This window comes from Callorhinus ursinus, unplaced genomic scaffold (genome assembly GCF_003265705.2).
Source record: "Callorhinus ursinus isolate GAN/ISIS: 27379988/994484 unplaced genomic scaffold, GSC_fseal_2.0 scaffold5, whole genome shotgun sequence".
NCBI classification, from domain to species: Eukaryota; Metazoa; Chordata; class Mammalia; order Carnivora; family Otariidae; genus Callorhinus; species Callorhinus ursinus.
In genome coordinates, this window is record NW_027397067.1 from 47414997 (window position 1) to 47435628 (window position 20632).

Below are 20632 nucleotides of genomic sequence, written 5' to 3' on the forward strand. Positions count from 1 at the left end.
TGTTTTGGCCAAGAAGGGACAGTCCTGCCCACACAAACATTCTGACAACCTTTCGTACCTTGATTCCCAACATCCCCCTCAGCGCTCCTGTCTTTGGCCATCTACTCTGTAGATACCACTGCAGTCCAAAATCAGTGTCTCCTGGGACACAATCCTGTTATCGCCATTTGACTCAACCTACCATGACCATGGGTAAAAGGCATCAGGACACTCCTTGGACTAGCCTTGCAGGACTCTGGCTGCTGAAGTGGGAAGCAGTAGGTGGGCCTCAGACTCTAAGGCCTGCTCAGTTTCTGAACTAACTCAGAGTCAGCCTTCCTACTGAGACTTGGGTTCCAGGTGCTAAAGCTACCCCAGCTGAGAGAACATGCAGTTGACTTCACCCTCCAAACCATAAAACCTTCTGCCTGTTGAATTCAGGCAACCCGATTTTTCACCCCAAAATAGCATCTGTCCTGACTATAAGCCAGAGGGGGAAATCTTTAAGTCTGCAGTGGACGTCTGCACAGGGAAAATCAAACATTAGCCAAACCAAAGACTGAGAATTTGGGCTCACCCCACATGAGTCCTGGCTGCGTAGAACAATCAGAAAAGTCACCAAGGAGAATCCTCTCCAGCCAGGAAACAACAACGGCTCTGGGCTCCTGTCTTGGCTTGGCTAGAATCCAGCTGTCACCATAGTTCCAGCCTTCCTCATCAGTCAAATGAAAAAATTGGATGAAGGCACCCCCTGGTCTTTTATAGGAAAGGTGCTACGAATACAGGAATTGAGTCACACGCATTATGTACTCCCCAGTGGCACCCCTCCCCAGCCCCATATGGGCACGTGGGAAAATGGAAGGAAAGCCAAACGTTCCAATCTGGCTTATCTGGGAAAAGAGGCCCTCAGTTCCTAAGAAATGGAGTAGAAGCAACACCTTGGCCTTCCCACAATTTATGCTAAATGATGCACCACCGATCTCTTTAACACATGTTCTTGTAACTCCTGATCTCAGGAGATAGGCTCCCTTCTGTTCATTGTGAGGGAGTTAGCAGAAGTGAAAGGATGTGGGTAGCAAGTAATAGGGAAAGCAGGTTCTTCAGGCCCCATCCCCGTGGATGCCTGGGAATTCAATCTGGGGAATATCAGATAAGTAAACAAATCTGTTAATGGTAGGAAACGGAGTCCAGCTCCACAAACATAGAAGAGAACGGGCCAGATCCTAAAGGCCCCTTTCCTTTCCAGAGGCCATTGTTTCCATCTTCTTGCTGATAGAGAGGATGAGACAGAAGCTTATGTTTTACCTGGAACACGAGGTGGTACTGTAATCGCATGTTCCAAATGTTGAGCAGCCTGACAGGAAACAAGAATAACAGAATTTGGCAGAAGGAAGGTGGGTAAGCAAGAAGCCAGAGCCCAGTGATTCTGAAGGAGAGAATCAAAGGAGCCAGAATGCATGTCTCCTCCGGGCTCGGCACTGAGAACTTTGGGGTCGGAGGAGGTGTCCGGCCAGTGGGCAATGCCCAGTGGGTCCTCCTCCAAAATCTTCCTTGCACCTGCATCTTGTCTCTTAGCCGATCGGAGGGATTTCGTGACAACCCAAACCCATTTTACCGCAGTTTTATGTGAAAGGTCTTTATACTGTGTCTGCCACTCTTATATCATCAGGCTTACTATGTTTCAGCCTGCCTTCAGAATATTTTTGGATATTAGGGAACCAATAACTGATAATAATGACCGTGATCATGATCATCATCAAAATAGTTAAGTGCTGGAAACTCTCCCACGCACTTTGAGTATATTTTCTCACTAAGGTAAGTATTATTATTATTATCACTGTTTTACAGAAAAGAAACCTAAAGCTCAAAGAGTTAAAGTAATTTCCTCGAGGTTACAAGGCTACTCAGTGGTGAAGCTGGAACTCTAACCCAGAACTACTCGCACCCAAATCCATATTTTTAGTAAACCCATATTCTCAAATAGGCTGGACAACGCAGCCAACAGCGAGCAGGGGGCATTTAGCGAGCACTCACTAGTTCTCAGATCTCCCACGACTTTCTATCGATAATCTCATTTAAATATTCCTGGAAACCTACAGGGTAGGTACTATTATTACCATTCTTTTTTAGTTATTGTTATTGTTACAGAAGACAATGAGGCTTGAGAGTTTCAGTAACTTACCTGGGATTACCTGGGAATCCAGGCAGTAGATTTCAGGTGCAGCCCTGGGCAGTCTGACTTGTAAATTCATGCCGTTAGCCATGGGGTTAAATTTAGAGAGAACCCTTCCAACTCACTGATCCAGCAACACATGCTGCACGTTGACAATAATCTGAAATTCCAGGGCAAATCCTATCTGTTCTGCAAGTTCAATTTCATATTTTAACTGCTTGGGGCTCTTCCCACAAGTGTGATGTTTGGTACGTGGTTGATCACCAACAATATGGATCTTGGGGCAATTTCTTTGCTCCCTGATTCATGCTTGGGCTTGAAATATTTATTGCACACCACCAGTAACTTCCCAGGCAAAGGTAATAGTCCTGTGTGAAGTGAAAGATGATGAGCTTTATCTCCCCATGAAACTTCGTACAAACCTTCCTAAAATCAATCCATGGCCAACTCCATACTTACTTTGGTCCTAGTGACCATCCTGCCAGGGCATAAGCCCTGTCATTAGTAAGGACCAGGCTCTCAGAACTATGCTGGCTCTTCTTCAGAGAGCCTCTGTTTCATAAAGGGCTTTGGGATTTTCCAGCACTAGATTTCTATTTGACCAAAAGTTCGAATCTGTTCCAGGCTTCCTTCCCCCAGTCACCATGTCCAGACCTCCTACACTTTTGAAAAGGCCCACTAAAGCGTTTCTAACGTTCACCTCCATTTCCTTCAGCGAGTTTGGAGGTAAGTTTCCCAGAGTCTTATCAGCATGAAGAATCATGAGCTGTTTCTGATGTGATCCGCCCACTTCCCAAATCCCCCACAGGAATCCATCGTAATTTGATTCCAGATTTTAAAAAAAGAAAAAACATGGGTTCTTCCGTACAAATAAATGCAGGTGCTCCAAGGGCTTCACAACTTCTTTGTCCTTATGTCTTGTATAACATGTTATCCACTGTCATTCGAAGAAAAAGTTTCTTTTGCTTCCTCCATCTTTTGTTTATTGTTCATTGTGTTTGTCCCTTTGGATGCTTCAAAATGGCCATTTGCATCTTTCTATAACTATGTTTCTGTCTTTTTGAACCAGAACTTGCCCAACCTTTAATTTTCTCATCTGTCAAGCAGTTGGACTAGACTAGGGCCAGCAACCTTTTAAATGTAAAAGACCAGATAGTATTTTAGGATACAGTCTCCATGGCAACGACTCAGTTCTGCCCTTATAGTGCCAAAGCAGCCATAGACAATACACGAGCAAGTGGGAATGCCTGTGCTCTAATAAAACTTTATTTATGGTTGCTGAAATGTAAATTTCATATAATTTTCACCTTTCCTGAAGTGCTATTTTACCAACCACATAAAAATATCAAAGCCATTCCTAGCTTGCCATTTACAAAATCAGGCAGTGGGCCAGAAGTGGCCCTTAAACTAGATGATTCTAAATTTCCTCCTTATTCTAAGTATCATGGCATTTTAGAACTAGAAGCTAGCAAATCCAGTCACCCTGTGTCCCACAGAAAGAAAGAGTGGCCCCGAAAGGCAAAGGGACTGACCCACACTTACATAGCCTGCAGGTGAATGATAGTTCGGGACCATCACAGGAGTCGGTTGGCTCACAGTCTGGGTCACCCCCACCACTGTGCCATGCCTACAGTTTGCAGACACATATGCTGGGTTCCATTTATTAGCAGAGAACATCACTTTAAAAAAGTTACAAGTTAGAGGCACCTGGGTGGTGCAGTCAGTTAAACATCCAACTCTTGGTTTGGCTCAGGTCGTGATCTCAGGGTCTTGAGATAGAGCCCTGAGTTGGGCTCTGTGCTCAGTGCAGAGTCTGCTTGAGATTCTCTCTCCCCCTCCCTCTGCCACTTCCACTTGTGCTCCCTCTCTCTCTCAAATAAATAAATAAATCTTAAAAAAAAAGTTACAACTTAGGGTACCACTCTTTACTCTTTCCTGGAAATTTTATATCCTAGTATTTAAGTAAAAATGTGACTTTGAACACTTTATTTGAATAAATGTATAAAGTACTTGTTTCTAATAAAACACTAAAGAATTTGTGTAGCATACGCTTTTTATGGTTGCTGTTATAGTTAAGGTCAAATTAGACAATGACTTAAATCAACATTTGTGACACTTTGATTTAAAAAATAAATAAATTAAGAGAATGTATCTAGAAATTTTTCTTGGGTGATTTGGACTGAGGTACTAAATACAAGGATAGCCACACATACACAGACACACGAAGAAGGAAAAATTTTAACTTGTCCCCTCAAAGACTGGTAATATTAGCACAAATAAATTAAAAACTACCTTAGATGAGCTGTGCAGGGGACACACCGCCTCTACCCTCCAAGGAGACCTACAAAGGATTAGTGACAAAAGCCTCGTTGTTGCACAAGATTGAGCCAATCACCGTGCAGTCAGCCTAAAATATGAGGCACTGTTATAAAATCTATCATTCCCCATCCGAACGGATTGACCAGACAATAAGTTAGATCATTGAAAATGCCACATTTTCCTTCCCCTTTTCATCGGCTAAAAATGGATAAAGTGTTTTGGAGGGGGGTGTGTGTGTGTTGGAGGGGCAAGAAAGCAGCTGCTTTAAAAATTCAATGCTCTCCCTTCTTTTTTTGGTGACCAGGAAAACAGGAAGCTGAAGTTGGGAAAAGAGGGAATTTCATTTAACAAAACAAGTTTTCCAATGGTAGTGGAGGGAGGACAGTGGCCCAGGAGAAGACTGCTCCCGTAATTCCCATCTGGAACCTGGCTTACACTTCCCGATTCTGCACACAAAGTCTACAGATTCTTAAGTCCCGGGAGGGTCCCTCTCCGTTCCAGCGAGTGATCCAGGGAGAGACAGTATTGCAAAGAGAGAGATGAGAGACACGACCGGTAGCTTTTCAGACGGCTGCCATCTTTCCACGGTCACGCCGCTGTGAATTGCAGCCTCATTCACCTTTCTGAACCCTTCCCTGAGACTGTCTGCACACCCTGGGGAGAAGAGGGGTCAGGAGTTGTAGCAGCCCCAAATGATGCAAGCTCAGGTCTCCTCGTACCAGACGTGAAGCTGGTCTCATAACTAGTCAGGCCTCGATGATTCAAGGATTCAGCAAAATGCGCTGAAGCTCCCAGTTGAGAGGCTGGGATACATCTGATTTTGCAGGTGATAAACCATTGCCCCTCTGCTCCCCAGACCTTTGGGGAGCTCAAGGCTTCATCCCACAAAAGGAAAGGATCTGGGTTTACTTTGCTGAGTAGGAAATGATTGGCTTATCTTTTTCTCTAGGGTCAAGAGGCCCTTGGCCTTGGTTTACCGTCTCGAATGTGATGGCCTGCCTTCTCTGTTCCCTTAGCCACGTGTACCACCCAGTCAACACCTGGAAAGGAGAATCTGGGCAGCCCATGTCCACTCAATCAGAAGTCCTAGATTTTTTTTTTTTTTTCTGCTCCCCTGGCTCCATTCTTGGACATTTTGATTCCTTATCTCTCAGTGCTGTCTTCTTTTTCCTAGCCATTTCTAGATCTGGGGACTGTGATTCATGCTTGTTTATTCTTTTATTATGTATTCCTGCCACCTGTACTGGATGCCACCATGTGCAGACACTGCACCAAGGCTGGTGGAGAGCAAGATAAAGGAGGTCCTAGTGCGCTGGGGACAGAAAGCTTAGCAATGAACAGGACAGCTGAGAAAGAATACGCAAGTGCTTTTACAGCCTTTGCATGTGGTGAGCGCTATGAAGGATATCAGCTCACTAACTATTTATAGAGAACCTGCTAGAGCCAGGCTGAGGGCCCAATGGTGATCGTAAAGAGACCCTCCCAACCCTATTTTCATGAAAATAGACCATTAATCAAAAAACCACACTCATGAATGTTACAATTATAATCAGAGTATTTAACAGGGGAACTTAGAGTCCTGGAGAGCAGGGGTGGCTTCTGGGAGGAAATGTTGAAGCAGAGACCTGAAGTGAGGGTGGGAACCAATGAGGCCCACCTAGCACAGAGCCTGAACTAATTAGCGGCCATTCACTAAATAGTAATATTTAATATAAAATAAGTAATTTGCATTTCTTTGATAACACTCTGGTCCTCTGGGTGGGGGTCCCCACTCACATCATTCTCACATTCATTTGCTCTCTGGGAAGAACTTATTGCTAACATGCTTCTCTCTGCCTGAGCTAATTACTACCCACAAACATAAGACCAATAGCTAATTTATATTTTGGCTTCTGGGGTGGATGTCACTACTTTGATGAACTTAAACCCAGAGCAGTTCATCCTTCCTTGGCCTCTGTTTGTACAAGCTGGAAGATTAAGCTGGAGGAATAGATATGGCTTTATGGATTTGTAACAATAGGAAGCTCAGGGAGCGAACAGGTGCGCAGAAGTGTGGCTATGCACTCAGGGCAGAGCTTGGGTCACAAGTCCTCATTTCCCTCCATTGCTTATTCTTTTTAGTGCTTGCTTTCCTGAAACACTGGCCAGGCTCAGGGAGCTCAGAAGCACTCGCAAGCCTCAGGAACACAAAGTTCTTGTTTTAGGTCTTCTCCCAGGGGCGTCTCTGAGCAAGCCATTTAGCGACCTATTGTACCTGCCTAGAAAGAAGAGTCATAGGACAGCCCTGAGCTGACTTCCCAGAGTGTGGAGAAGAATCCTCATTAAGATAATTTGGAGGCACTTAGCAAAGATGAAGTTCAGGGTCAGTACTCAGTGGCTCCTAATAAAACCCTTGGAGCTTTTAGCAGTAGAGCTGTTGAGGAAGGGAGGGGATGGGTAGCAGGAGGTGGAGGGAGGGCAGTGTCTGGCCAGGAGACTGGCACCTGTGCTCACTGGGACAACACGGCCCGATCTCTTGTCCCGTCATTCACGGCAGTATTTCTGCAATGGGAACAGGCTGCAAGATCTGTTCATGCTCAAGTGGTCACCCTGTTCTCTCGGGCTTTATTGAGGGACTGTAATTCATGTCCCAGCCAGCAGGTGGGCGTCCCCTTTGATGCACACAACCACATCCTCTGACAGCCTTCTCGGGTCCCAGTTCCTTTTAGACATACGATCTGTGATGATTTGAGGGCCTCACAGAAACTACGCAAGTCGCTCAGATGTGAGCTGTAGGAATTAGAATTGTTTTAAATTGTCTGTACAAGATAGCCATGTTTTAGAAATAAAATAGGAAAATTAGGGGGAAAATACCCATGATCCCATTAACCTAACACATTACTACTATTCCCATTTTGATGTATTTTTCCCATCTTTTCCCAAATGCATTTTTTACAAGGCTACGATCATGTGCATTAAAATCAGTGTTCTGTTTTGCTTTATGTTTCTATGCAGTCTTCATAATAATCAATTTGAATGGCTAGATACTGTTCAGTAAAAGCATAGACCATATTTATCTTAATTGTTCCTTATGACTTTACATTTTCTCGCACCCATTTTTCCCAGTATGGTGCCGGTATAGGTCCAGGCAGGGCCTGTGTCATGTGGCAGAGCGGCTCTCTCTGCTGAGGGCCGGCTCAAGTCTTGGGTATCTGGAGTGAGGCTAATTGCTTATCAGTCAGGCAGCGCTCCACATTGTAGATAATTAGACTGTCCTGGACCCTGGATGTGCAAAGTCAACAGGAACCTTTCTCATTTCTCATCTCTACAGGTTCTTGCTTCATGCTCTCTCCACTTCCTTGGACACATGGTGGGTGGAAAATGGCCACTCCTTAGTTCCTGGGTTCAAATCACCATTCAAGAGACATTGCCAGATGGACGTCTGTCTCTTAATCCCTACTCCAAATTCCAGAGAGGGAATCTGATGGCCCCATTTAGGCCTGATCTATCTCTCCTCTCTTCTGTCAAATACAAGCAGGGAGGTAGAGTCACCTGGTACCCACTAGAGACCTACACTATTTCTACTACGGACAATGAGTCCCGGCCCCTATCTCAGGCCGTCCCTCCAGCTGTGCCCTGCACCCTGCTCCTTCTCTCCTTCTCAAAGTCATGACTCCCGCAACCATCCCAGCCCTCCCTTAGGTCTCAGTTTCCCCCATCAAGTCGTTCTGGGGGTGAGCAAACACGTTCTGGTATCTTCCAACTTAAATGATAAACCTCCGTTGGCTCCATGTCTTTCTCCATTTAATACCCAACCCCACTGCCCCGATCAGCTGACAAGGTTCTCAGAAGAATTATCTATATTTCTGTAACCATGCCCTCATCTTCCATTTTCTTCTCAGTCCCTTCAGTTGGACTTCCTTCCAGTCCCACTAAAATTACTCTGGTGAACGTCACCAAGACCTCCATCTTGGCATATTTTTATCCTCATCTATGTCAACTTTTCAGAAATATTCCATACAGTCCACCACTCCTTTCTCAAAATATCCTCTCCTCTTGGATCTGAAGAGACCATATACAATAGATGCTCTGCTGCGCCTCTCAGACCCCCCCAGGCACACCAAGCAACTCATTCCTCCAGTTGTCAGGTGTGTTGGTGGTTGATAGCTCGGGGCTCAGTGCATCTTTGGGAATTGCTCTCAGATAAACAAACTGCCTTGCCCAAACTTTAGCCCCTTCCCAGGGATAGCCCATACCCAAGGACTGGTTGATGTGAGCTCATGTGAGGGTGCAAAGTTCAGGCCCCTTGCCTCAATTTGGGATAACTCTACAGGTCCATCCCAGGTCCAGAACTCTCAGTTGGGCTGGACAGACTGAAGCTACTGTAGCATCGCCGCTGAATTTCTCCCTCTGCCCGATCCTGCTTCCCTCATTTCCTTAAAGATGGTGTTCCTGAGATCTCCTGAATCTCCATCTCACGGTTTCTGTCCAGGGCACCTGACCGAGGATAACAAAGTCCCTGGTTTTCCTCTTGCCACCTGGATGTCTTCCAAGTTCATCCCTGCACATCTTCATTCCCGGTTTCTTCTCTGCCTCAACAACTTTAAAAAGCCTCTTTCTCGCTCTTCCTGTCTTTCTGATCTCTCTTTAGCATTCTTCTTTGCTGTGTTTGTATTATCTGGTTGTTACACAGGTGCTAAATAGAGAACTGATAAGATAGTAGTCCCAGTCTATCAGTTTTCCTTAGAAATGGCCACATTACCCAATGGCCTGTACTCGGGTTGTCTGAAATCTAAGGAAGAGAGAAACTGCAGGATGGATTTTATCCACTGGGTCAAATGAAATGAGTGCAGCAATATTTATTCTTCCATAATTGGTTAAGTAAATAGTATTTACTCACGGACCCCTAAGAGGACCTGATATACAAAATCAGACCAGTGATGGTAAAATTATGTACTTAGCTATTATTTTGCTGTAAGTACATCTCATTCTCTCTCTCTCTCTTTTAAGATTTTATTTCTTTGACAGAGAGAGACACAGCGAGAGCAGGAACATAAGCAGGGGGAGTGGGAGAGGGAGAAGCAGGCTTCCCGCCGAGCAGGGAGTCCGATGTGGGGCTCGGTCCCAGGACCCTGGGATCAGGACCCGAGCCGAAGGCAGACGCTTAACGACTGAGCCACCCAGGCACCCCTCATTCTTTCTCTGAATTCTATAATATAGAATTATATAGAATTATGGAATTCTATAGAATTCATTTCTATAATAAAGAAGAAAAGGATCAAAAGTTTGAATTTGCAACAGCTGTAAACTTTCCAGCGGGGCCAGGGGAAATAGAACTCTTTGTCACAAAGAACTTTGCAAGCTAAGGCATCAAGAAGAAATCGGCTTCCTGGACTATTATGTACAAATGAGATCACCTAGCAAATTAGGAAATATCTGTTACCTAATGTAGTGCTCATGTCCTCCGCATATTACAAGTACACGTACAGATGATGTTGATCTCTTTGTTCTGATCAAGGCACCATGGGTATGTAAGATGTTAACATTAGAAGCAGCTGAGTGAAGAGTAGAGGGGAAGTCTCTGCATTAGCTTTGCAACTTTTGGGGAGATCTAAAATTAAAGGTTTCGGTAATACCCAGTTGAATCTGTAAGTCCAGTTTGATTAGTCCCTCTGTGATGCTGAAATTGGGTATTTGGTGACTCCAGCCATTCATAGTATTGCCATGACTATGGGAATCAGAGAAAAGGTCTTTGGGCAACAGAAAGCTCTCATGAATTCACGGGAAGGGCAGAGGCGTCCTCAGGCCTGCTCACTGCAGCTGTGCACAAAGATACCGAAAGGACTGGAAGCTGCTGAGAAGTACAGACTGCAGTAGGCAGTGTGAGAAGGAATAGTACCGATAAATGCACAGCTGGTTGGGGACATTTGATGCACAGGCAAACAGAATCACATATTTCATGGAGTGTGACTGAAACATAATGCATTTCAATGGAGGACATTCATGATATTCTTGGATGACAAAGAAAGGGTGAAGTGATCTTTGGCTTAGACAGAAAATGCTTCTAAGAAGGTCATGTTCAACTCTGCTCACACACCCTCCACACAGGAGAAATGTAGTGGAGAAGAAAAAGCATGGGCTTTGGAGCTAACATCCCACACCATCTGACCTTGGGCAAATTCCTTCACCTTCTTGAGTCTTCAGTTTCTCCATCTATAAAATGAGAATAATGATAGATATCCTGCACAGGTTACAGTGAAGATTCTGTATTAAAATCTGTATAAAACAGTAAGCAAATTCCTGGCATTCAGAGGACATGAAATGTTCAGGAGGGGACAAATACTTATTTGCATACCTGACTGTCTGAGGTTTAGGGTTGATGCTCAGATCACCCCTCCAGCTGTGGCACTTTGGGGCTCCCTCCCTGTGTGATCTCTGGGCATAGGAGGAACTAATATGGGTCAGGTCAACAACGTTGTCAAGTCCCAATGATCAGGGTAAAACTTATGGGCTGAAGAGCGAAGAGATTAGGAGCCCTGGCATCTTTGTGGTCTTGGCTTAACTCTGTGTCATCTTCACCCTTGAAATTCCCATAAGGCTGTCAGAGTAGATGGGCCTGGGGCTGCCACTGCCCTCCAGCTCCAAGATGGTGGTGGGTTGCTCATGCCAGCTCTCCTCTGAGCCTTCAGGAGAAGCACTCCTCCTTTGGATTAATAGTTCCTGACTCTTTTCGCCATAAGAGTGATAAGATCCCGAGAGCCATGGAAGCCATTAGCCTGGTTTTAACTGAGGCCAAAAGAGACCTCCCTGTCTATGAAGTCCATCCTCATCCATCAGGGCCAAAGGCTCCAAGTGGTCATTTGGGGCCAATGCCTGGAACAGAGTCTTATCTGCAGAGCACCTTCAGAATCCTCAATGTAGAAAGAAGTAGAGGGTTCTCTCATGGCTAGCATGGTTCCTTGAACTTCATCAATCTGCAGATATTACTTGATGCCCTAGAATGATTTATCTTTTGCCTATGCTGGTTTTTAGGTCCTGTCCATATCCCTGGTTTGGGCTGAGTCTTGGTTTACCAGTGTTCCCATTCTGTCTTCTAAGTCTTGCCGCAAAGAAGCTTGTCCCAGCCTCATGTTTTGTGTCTATGATCTAATGCCCTGGCGAGAAATGCATACCCTATGCCTTAGGAAAATATCTGTTCAAAATGGCTCAATAGACAAAGATTGACAGTCAAAGAAGAAAGTGCCAGATATCATGAATATTCATGCATGTGGATGTCTTATGGATCCAGATGTTACTGAGCACACAGTGGCCAAGCATATTTTCCCTGACTGTGGAACGAGTTGACAATTTAGAGGAGTTGCTAGAGTTCTCTGGAAAATACCTGTGCTTTCTCGCTTCTCACTTTGCTATTGATTTCCTGAGTCCCTGCTCATATGCCCTTCCCTTCTCCACCTCCTTCTGGACTTAGAATTGAGGTCGGTCACTTCCCAACATGCTTAAAACCAATTCTCAGCAGTTGGGCTCTCATTTCTGATCACAAATGTACATCATCTTTTCAGGTCTAAACATGATAATAGTAACACATAGATTTTGTTGATAGCAGTCTCCTGGTTTGAACTGCTTATAAGAAGAGGTCAAAATCCAAATGAACTGGCCATGAAGTTGTGAGTCTTGTTTCCTCTGGAACTGCTGACATTCGGCTTATTTCCTTTTGCAGAAGGAGGGAACAGATTCCCATTCTTTTATCTCCTTGCCTCTCCCCTGTCAGATCTATCCTTGTCAGTGTCCTCAGGCATCTCCTCGTTACGTTAGCAGCTTCCTCAACCCTGTCAGCTCCTTTCATTTGCTCCTTTTCCTTCAGGTTCATCTTAACAGGATCACCCTTGCCTCCCCACTGAACATAGTTGCTGAGATCTTTGGCCCCCCCAAATCCTCTTGCCATCACCCACCTCCCCCCAGTCAGTGGGCACCATGATAACTAGTCTGGAAGGGGTGATTAAATAGGCTTTGTTTTGTTGTTGTTGTTGTTTACTCTCTCTTAGAGGCGAGTGTGGATAATGATGCAGGGAGACAGGAATTCTTTTTCAGCCAAGCAACGGGCAATTGTCAGTGCACATTGAAAAGGTGAACCCGGGGAGCCTGGGTTACTCAGGTTTTGATCTCATGGTCATGAGTTCAAGCCCTGCGTTGGGCTCCATGTATGGAGCCTACTGAAAGAAAGAAAAAGAAAGAAAGAAAGAAAGAAAGAAAGAAAGAAAGAAAGAAAGAAAGAAAGAAAGAAAGAAAGAAAGAAAGAAAGAAAAAAGGAAAAGAAAGTAAAGAAAAGGTGAACCCAACAAAAAGCTTTAGAGCATCCAACCTCACAAGTGTAAAATGAATCTATGGGAGAACCCAACTAGAAGCATATCAAGAAATCATTTTGTTTGTTGTTAAGATGAAAAAACAGGGCAAAATGGACGGAACATGCTTGTCTTTAGCATTCCTTTCTTCACCTTCCTGTATCCCCTCTTCACAAGATTCAGAGCTCTAGCTCAGCTCCATTCTGCCTGCCTAAAAGCTGGACCCATGGGCTCACTTTCACAATGGGGACAGAGAATCCCAAACACGTGGTAGTGTCTGAAACTGAGGAACAGGTTACTGATGGAGAATTTAAAAGATCCTAAGTGTTGATTTGTTTGAATTAAATATGGACCATGAAGATGGGAACCAGGCTTTCCTAGCCTGCTTTAATTACTGCATGCCGACTGCAGCTGGTATCTTCCATGTAGCAAACTGGCCCAGGGAAGGGGAGCGGCTTAGACACGTGCAGAGACATTCCAGGGTACCACATCATCAGGGTGGGACTTTCTGAATCTTTACGCATTTTCATCTTGTTTCCTCAATCTTCAGATGGGTAGATGGCTAAATAAATGCAAGGTTCCAGGTGCTGGGGAGGAAAATATGGCTAAGCCACATTTCTGCCCCTGCAGAAAGCAGACATTTTCATGAAAACAGTTTCAGCAGAAAGAGCTCAAGACAGGACAAGCACAGGACAAGTAGAAAGAGGGATGACTAGAAGGAATAGGTATCTAGGAGGGTTCTCTGCTCCAAACCATCCCAAGCCTAGCTCAGAGAGTCTTGGGTTCTGTCCACCTAAGCCTCCACAGATCCCTGGGTGGGGGGCAGGGGGAAGAGGTGGGGTTGGGTAGAGTCCCAGCTGGTCTCCTCCACTTTTTCTGGGGGAGCATTCTCTCAGGGAGGCCACTTTCTCTTTTTCTTATTCAACCACGCGAATTCTTAGACCTCCTGGCCTCTGAGGCCTGCTGTGATTCCTCTGGGGGTCGACTGACCCTCTCCTCAACACCTGGAGTTCTCGGAAGACACCAGGGCACTTTTCAAGAATGTTCTATATGAAAGCTGAGCATCCCAGTAAAATAACAACTCCATCTTTCCAGGTGCTCAGGGTAAAACCCTGGGGTCATCCTTGACTCCTTCCTTCTCTCACATTGCACTTTTAATCAGCAGTATCCTTTTGGTCCAACTCCAAAATATACACTGAATCTGATGTCTTCTTTCCACTGTTACCACCTTGACTAGGCCACCCTTATTCCTCTTTTGGATATTTGCAGAAGCATCTTTTTTTTTAATTTTTTCATTGTTATGTTAATCACCATACATTACATCATTAGTTGTTTTGCAGAAGTTTTGCAGGAGTTTTGCAAAAACCAATCTTAATTGGTTTTCTGACTTCATTCTTGTCCTTCTACAATCTATTCTCAACACAGCTGTCAGAGGATCTTATCTCTCCTTTGCTACAAATGCTCCAATGCCTTCCCATGTCACTCAGAGTAGAATCAAAGTGCCACAGAGTCATGAGCACCCCAACCCAATCTTGCTGACTTATGTCCTCCTTCATGGCCTCACCAGATTGCTTCCCATATCTTGGAGACACCGAGTATACTTCTGCCTCAAAACCTTTGCCCATGCTCTTCCCTTGGGTAAGACACTCTTCCCTCAGAAACCGGCCCAGCTCCTTTCTCACTTCCTTCATACCTCTACTCCAATGTTGCCTAATCAGTAAGGCCTTCCCTCGTCACCCTCCTTCCCAACCCTGACCTGATTTATTGCTTTCCTTAGCACTTATTTCCTAACATATGTATTTTGGTATTTGTATTTGGTTTGGGTTTGGTAGTCTTACCACAAGAATGCTAGCTCGATGAAAACAGGAACTTTGTATACTTGATTTACAGCTGTATCTCCAGGGCCATGGACAGGGGCCGCCCAGGAAATATTTTTGAATGGCTAAGTGAATAGAAATTAGTGGGGGAACTGTAAGGTACAGTGAGGTATGATGGTAATCTAGATCTACAACCCTGGTTTTCAAACCTTCCTTCACCATGGGATCCCTTCTTTAAGTGAAACAAAGGGGTTGAAGGATGGGGGAGAGTGGAGACCCATTCATTGGTCTCCCTTCCCACTCTCTGAGGAAGTCTCCAGCATACCTTGGCTGAACCTGCAAGGGTCTGAGGAGCACAATTTGAAGACCAATGATCTAGGAGATAATTTTAATATTGTGACTGTTTATAGTGGTTAAGAGGTTGTTTGTCTTTGGGCTATAATTTGAGTGCATATATACATGGATTCTTGCAAGATGTTCTCTAATTAAATTCTTTACTTCAAAAGAAGCCCACCGTCCTTCTGAGAAAATAGAATTTGCTTTGTAGCAATCAACTTTATGATGCAGTCTTCTAGAACACTATGTTGCAAAAAGCAGGGCCTTCTTGTGATGGTATTTTGGCAAGGTCATTGAGGTAGAACCAGAAGAAATGTTTACATTTGACTTTTTGGTGTTAGGTGAAGAATCAGAAACCAACGTATTTGTGTTCCAATAAACTTTCATGAAGTGGCTATCGTGGGCCAGGTTAGGTGCTGGAGACTCAGTCAAGAACTAGACAGAGTCCCTGCCCCCCATGGAGCTTCCATTTGAGAGGGCCAGGTAGGATAGTAAACACATACACAGATAAATGATTTGTTTATTTTCAGTTAGCATTGCATTGCTATAAAGAAAAAAATCAAGACTATGTCATAGAGAATAATGAGATCTGTCAAATAACTGTAGCCTTACTATTTAGTTGTGCAAAAAATTAATCAGGCTAATTTCCATACCTCAAAACTGAGCAGTAAAATTTCATGTTCAGAATGATTGTCCAGAAAAGCCAGACAAATTATTTCCCTTAAACTCATTTTTAAGAAGGAAATGAGAGAAAATAAGAAGGAGAGAGGAAGGAAGGAGAAAGGGAGGGATAAAACTATGTTCTAGAAAAATTTCTTGTAAGGTGGAGAAAAACCATTTAACCAAAGCATGCCACTTCGGAAGAATTCCAGCCAATCAAGGACTTGTTGAACCAATTAAAACTGTATCCTATTACTTTGGCTATTTAGATTGAAAATCTAGGAAATAGTGCTTATATTTATTTATATTTCCTGATTTTTCTCTTTTTAATAAAGGAGATCCCTGGTGTGGTTTTTATAAATGTCATCTTGATATCAAGTATTTCTCATTACTTAGTCTAGCTCCTTTTGGATTTAAAAATGACATCCTAATCATCTGTAGTCTTTATATAACTAGAAAGAATCATGTCTGCAAAAGTGACACATTTGTAAAAGTGACAATCTTTTTTAGATCTTTTCTAGATCGATTCAGATTTTTAAAAATTTTATTTATTTATTTATTTGTCAGATAGAGAGCACAAGCAGGGGGAGCGGCAGGCAGAGGGAGATGAAGGCTCCCCGCTGAGCAAGGATCCTGATGTGTGGGACTTGATCCCAGGACCCTGGCATCGTGACCTGAGCCGAAGGCAGATGCTTAACGACTGAGCTCCCCAGGTGTCCCAAAGATTTATTTATTTACTTCAGAGAGAGAGAGAGAGAGAGCATGAGTGGGATGAGGGGCAGAGGAAGAAGCCGACTCCCCACTGAGCAGGGAGGCTGATGCAGGGCCCAACCTCAGGCCCCTGGGATCACTACCCAAGCCAAAGGCAGATGCCTTAATCAACTGAGCCACCCAGAGCCCCTAAATCAATCCTATTTAATTCAAAGTGATTCACGTTATTGCTGACTTTGAGAAGTGTTGAAAACACATACTAGACCATACCAATTGCTTCCATTTTTCTTGACTGACAAATAAAAGGCAAAGGGATCGTTCTCAGAATGAGTCCAATTAAACCGAGTATGACAGGCGAGGACTGCATGATTTAGAGGCAATTTCCTCCCCATCCATAAATACCACTTTTAAAGTCAAGGATAAAGGACATGAGAGGGACATGAACTTGGGTCAGAACTGATATTTTTCAAAGCAAATTTCTGTCATACTGGGGTTTGCGGAGAAAACCAAGTGCTTGGTCACAGTAGAGGCACTCTGGAATGTTCCTAGGTGGTGGTGGTGGCACCAATCTAGGCAGATATAAGATTAGAACAGTGTAACTGATAAGATCTAGAGTTTTAAATGTGGTTCCAGGAGATGCCCAGTCCATAACTGGAAGTTGGTTCACCCTCTCCTCCGCCATCAGACACCCGCGTAATAATTGCTAACTTTTGAGCCATCTGTTTTATTCATTATCTCGTGCAGCTACCTTGCCAGGTGTGAACCATTAGTATACTCATTTGCAGATGCAGAAATTGAGGCTTGGTTGGGTAATTCGGACAATCTCACATACTAGTAACTGAAGGAATTAGGATGCCAACTGAGGCAAGTGGTTTTAGAAGCTGCATTCATAAACACTACATCCTGAAAATATTCCACTTTGATCTCATTGTATGTTGGCATCTCTTGTAAAGTTTTGTTTAAAAAGAAAAAAAAATTATGTTGTTAAAACAAACCACCTCTTCCCCAAACTAGGTTTGAAGACCACCCACTTAGAGTAATCAGAACATCTCCTCTCACTGCAGGGATACCTTGCAAAGAGGGGTAAATGGTAATCTCCAAAGGGAGGCAAAAATGTCCTAGGGAAAGGGCTTGGAGCCTTCTCACTGAGCCCAGACACCTGAGAGAATATTAACAAAGAGTAAACAATGGCAGTAATTAATAACAACACCCATCATTTATTGAGTGCTTGCTCTGTGCTAGGCCTTAAGGCCTTATGCTAGATATATTACATGGATTATCTCAAAACTTCGTCCTTCCCCAAACCTTCTGAGGTCAGTACTACTGTTATTTTGGATTTTAAGAGGAAGAAACTCACACTTAAGCCTTGTGCCCTACCCAAGGTCATGCAGGACTCCCAAGTGACACATATTTGAAACTTCATCTATCTGATTGCAGAACCTGCGTCCTTAACCACTAAACTCTATACAGCCCAAAGTCAAACCAAGCTGAATGTCATGAGGAGTTGGGGTCAGGTTAATGGCCTGAGTCCCAAACAGACAGAAATGAGCCTGCTAAGAAGAAAGTGGAGTAAGATACAGCAGTTCAGAAAGCATTCATCAATCCGTGGACTCAATCTATTATTCAGTAAGTCTTTCTTTTTTCAAATTAAGTTTTCATTTTAATTCCAGTATTGTTAACATACAGTGTTATATTAGTTTCAGGTGTACAATATAGCGATTCAACAATTCTATACATACTCTGTGCTCATCATGAGAAGTGTACTCTTTAATCCCCACCCCTTACTTCCCCCATCTTCCCACCCACCTCCCCTCTGGAAACCATTAGCTTGTTCTCTATAGTTAAGAGTCTGTTTCTTAGTTTGTCTCTCTCTCTGTCTCTGTTTTTTTCCCTTTGCTCATTTGTTTCGTGTCTTAACTTGCACATATGAGTGAAATCTTATAGTATTTGTCTTTCTCTGACTGACCTATTTCACTTAGCATTATACTCTCTAGCTCCATCCATGTCATTGGAAATGGCAAGATTTCATTCTTTTTTTATGGCTAAAGAATATTCCATTCCATTCCAATACATACCACATCTTCTTTATCCATTCATCTTCATCCATTGATGGACACTTGGGCGGCTTCCATAATTTGGTTACTGTAAATAATGCTGTTATAAGCATAAGGGTGCATGTATCCTGTTGAATTAGTGTTTTAGTCAACAAATATTTCTTGCATGCTCACTGGTTCCACTCATGAGCTCTTTAATTCGTTCAGCAAACATGTACTGAGTGCTTCATCCTGGGGAGATAAAGATAAGTCAGTCCCTGTCCCCAGAAGCTTCAGCCTACCAGAGAAGTTGTGTTGACAAATCTCTAAGAAAATAATCACTAACTCAAACAAACAAACCAAGCCCCGCCGACCAAACCCCACTGCTTTCTGGATGGCTCCCTTCCCACTGATGGAGCCTGGTGTCTGAGGGAGCTACCTCTCTGCCTGTGTATTCGCAAAACTGATTTCAGAGCTCTTGCTGCTGACGGATGGTGCTAACGGGGACCGACCTGTGGGAGATAGCACGTTTTTAAAGATTATTTATTTATTTATTTATTTGAGAGAGAGGGAGAGAGAGAGAAAGGAAGAGTGCACTAGCCGGGGGGAGGGGCAGAAGGAGAGGGAGAAGCAGACTCCCCGCTGAGCAGGGAGCCTGACTCGGGACTAGATCCCAGGACTCTGGGATCATGACTTGAGCTGAAGGCAGATGCTTCACTGACTGAGCCACCCAGGTGCCCGGAGACAGCACTTTTTCCACTCATTTGTGAGTTCTGGATATTCAAAAGTAGACCCAGACCTTGGGAGGGGAGCCCCAAACCTTTGCACCCAGGGAACTGACAGGAGTTAGGGCTGGTGAATGGAAGGGAGACGGGCACGTGTGGATGGGCTTCGGGCTGAGATACACCGCATGACAGGCCAGACATCTACGGGGGCTCTCTGAGGACAGGGAATGGTTGGGAGAATTTTAGGACACTGCTGTTGAACACTTGCTTTTAAGCTGCCGCCAATATTATGCTTGGCTGCCATCTAATCCTTTCCCCCCAAACCTGCAGGAAAAGTTGGCTACAGCGGTGTTACTTGAGGGAAGAGGAGGGCGGTGCTGCTCTGAGGACCCAGGAGGCAGCAAGAACCTGGGCGCAAACTGACTGTGGGACCTGCAGCCCCCAAGTCAGCTCAGAAACCGTGAGGCGGGGGCTTGACTTGCCGGGCGACAAGGCGCACATGCGGGCCAGACATGGGAGGGCGGACTCAGCTGTGAAGGCAGAGACACCTTGAAAGTCTAGTTGATGGGGATAACTAGACACCCCACACTTGGGGGTGAGGGGAACCTCCCCCACGAGGGCTTCCTGGGTGAGATCAGGCCTCGGGTGGGTTGCCAGCTGTAAGGGGAGCCCGGCAGAGACAGGTGGCAGGAGGGTTCTGGGCAAAATGGAGGAGCAAGAACAAAGGTGGTGGCCAAGCATCAGCACAGTCTGTGGGCTGAGTCCAGGCCAGGGTAGGGGGCAGCTGGGCGGAGGCCAGGGCCCAAGGCTGAGTGTCTTGGGGAGGTTGGTTATTCATTCACGGGCCCTGGTTCCCAAATGGTCTTTCATGATGGAGTTGCCACAGGCTTTGCTGAAATGAGAAAAATGTGGACATCTGTGTCATTTAAAGACCTTTTTTTTTCTTAAGTTATATATATATTTTCTTACTGTTTGGTTATGATGACCTTTCTTTCATGAAAAAGTAGGGATCATTAAATGGTCATTGTTTCAAATGACTTGCTTGATGAAAGAACAAGCTGGCAGCTCTACACGGCTCTCCACTATTATGTTTTACTATTTATTTTATTTTACTTTGCTTTACTTTCTTTTCAACTGCCCTATAGAACCCAGATGTCTGTGAACTAGGGTCAAGGGGATGGGAGAGGAGTTTAGCAAGGGAGCGACACAGATCCACATTTTGGAATGAAAACTGGTCAGGAGGTGAGAGTGACTTCAGAGGGTGGGGTCCATGACAGGGAGGTCGGGAAGGTGGAGCCACAGCCTGGGTGTGGAATAGGTCTCAGCCTGGGCAGAGGTGGCAAGGGCAGGATGGACAGAACAAAGGCAAGGAATGTGTGGGAGGTACAGCTCCAGGAGCTGAAGGGCCTGTCTCGTTCGCGTCTGGGCTCCTGGTGTCTGAGGTGCTGCCTGGCCCAGCTGATGACCACGCATGCTTGCTGACCATGAACAAACTTGGAGATTGGTTGAGTGCAGGAAAGGAGGGACAGAGTGGGTGGCTTGTGGTTCCTGGCCTGTGTGA

The 20632-nt window shown here is 44.6% G+C and overlaps 1 long non-coding RNA gene across 1 annotated transcript in view; it reads right to left on the minus strand.

Annotated features, from left to right (window-relative positions):
• Positions 1-18074: 18074 nt before the first annotated feature.
• LOC141372821 (uncharacterized) overlaps positions 18075-20632 on the minus strand; it is a 68992-nt gene continuing 66434 nt past the window's right edge. Inside the window, exon 3 of the long non-coding RNA XR_012378280.1 lies at positions 18075-18598. This is a non-coding gene — a long non-coding RNA (uncharacterized lncRNA). The remainder of the gene's footprint in view (positions 18599-20632) is intronic.